Source organism: Schistocerca serialis, chromosome 5, assembly GCF_023864345.2.
Source record: "Schistocerca serialis cubense isolate TAMUIC-IGC-003099 chromosome 5, iqSchSeri2.2, whole genome shotgun sequence".
Classification (NCBI taxonomy): Eukaryota; Metazoa; Arthropoda; class Insecta; order Orthoptera; family Acrididae; genus Schistocerca; species Schistocerca serialis.
The window spans coordinates 149,728,022-149,729,938 of record NC_064642.1 but is presented as its reverse complement, the minus strand read 5'-3'; the positions used below and the strand labels follow the sequence as shown (position 1 = coordinate 149,729,938).

Below are 1,917 nucleotides of genomic sequence, written 5' to 3'. Positions count from 1 at the left end.
TATGATCACACACTCCTAATCATGAAGCATGTACTGTAAGCCGACTGCCGGGTGGCTGCCCGCGCACCAGCTGGGATAAACCCACACCCACACTGGTCATGCTGGAAGCTGTACGCCCATCCCCCAGCATCCTTACACTGGCCCTATTAGATGCTCAGAGGTCGCGGGATGTCACCAGGCAGTCAATCGACCAATTTACGTGGGGGAAAAATCGTCCAGCACAAAGACTCGTCATAATGAATCTTCTCGCACAATACACCAATACACACGTCCACATCTGTCGCCACTCACCCACTGTACTTGTTACTTCGCTATTTAGTCATCCAGAGGGCGCCACAACTGAGACTTGTCCCTATGGCTGCAGGCAAGAGCTAGTTAGCAGGAACTTTTCTTTGTAACTGCCACTCACAGCCCATGGGATTCTGGCCGATTGAGGCCTCGTGCCAATTCCTGCCACTCACTGTGGCACAATGTGAGGCAAACAGGCGTGACTCAGACTAACAGTCCCAACCTTGACATAGACTCCTCAGTTTAAAAAATCCACTTTACTCAATCCGAAATGTACATGTTGTTGTCCATACACTCTGAACTACTCTCGTGAAACGTAGATTCCTCCCTTTTACATGAGTTTTTTAAAGACAGAAGAAATTGGACAATAAACACATTGTCACATCGCTACAGTGTCGTTGCTTCTCGTGAAATTCCTATACAACACGATGGCGTAGGCTAGGTTTCATTTAAGTCTTCTCTCACCAGGTAGAAAAATCTGTTCCTACCAGTTTAATATCTGCCACGTCCTGCATCACAGGACTAGAATATTAAACTCATTTTTGGTTCACAATGGACCCCTAAGAGCATGCTCTGCCTGTATCACAGGATGCCTCCTTCCTTTTCAACTCCCTTAAAGTAACCAAATGCCTCATCACCTAAGAAGTCACTAAAGTTAGCAAGACAGAGAAGTTATCAGGTTTATACTACATATCACTTTATAAATTCGGTAGTATAGCTCATTTTATTACGATGAGAGATTGAAATTCCGTTAAAATACCTCGCAACAACAGAAAATCTCGTCTTTACTACTCCAACTCTCGAATCATAATTTTGGTACCTTCGTCCTCTCTTCCACCCACTTGCAGCACGTCATTTACATCAAATTTATTAACTAATTAATGAAATGGCTCATGAGAGTGCCGTTCCATGGTGAGTACTTTTTTCCTGCAGGCGGATTAAGCTTGCCAGTTAACTATTACAGACACTTCCACGACGTTTCAGGAGGCTTCCCATATGCTAGGTAGCCATTTCCTCTGATACCAAAATTGGTGGTAACCATCGTCAGACAGCTGAAGACTGAGAGGTGGTATGCCACTTCTCACTTTAGCAACACTGTCAATCAGATTAACATTCATATTTTAGATCATAATCTCTGTGTTTCCCCAATACTACATTTGACAGGTGTGGTTTATGACTTTTTATATGAGGAAATTTGCGGGCAGAAGTTCTGTAGAGAACTTGTACCCGAGAGGGTTTGTAGTGGAGCTCATGGAGAAAAGGGAGAAAGATGGACAGGGGGCCATACATACTAACTGCAGCGACCAATCTGTGTGAATGATTCTGGAAAGCATTGGTGACTCCTGGCTGTACCACTCTCTCCCTTCCTCTTAGGGTCAGAGAGAAGGGCGCCAATTTGCTAAACGTCTTACCTGGAACAAGTAGCAGTCCGTTATGAAGGTGGTCATCTGGCGGAAAGTGGGTGAAGGAATCCATTTAGGAGGGACTACTGTAAGCTGAGCCTTCGTGCAAATGGAAGGAAGATCATAAAACTCCTTCCATTTCCATGTTAGAAGCTGGGACGATATGGACAGAGAGGCTGGTGTACATGTTCAGTTGAGGCAAGACTGTAACTCTGTGGTGCCAGGA

General features: G+C 44.9%; 1 pseudogene; it reads left to right on the top strand.

Moving 5' to 3' along the window:
* Window positions 1-739: 739 nt before the first annotated feature.
* On the top strand, window positions 740-893 carry LOC126482857 (U2 spliceosomal RNA; annotated as a pseudogene).
* The last annotated feature ends 1,024 nt before the right edge of the window (window positions 894-1,917 follow it).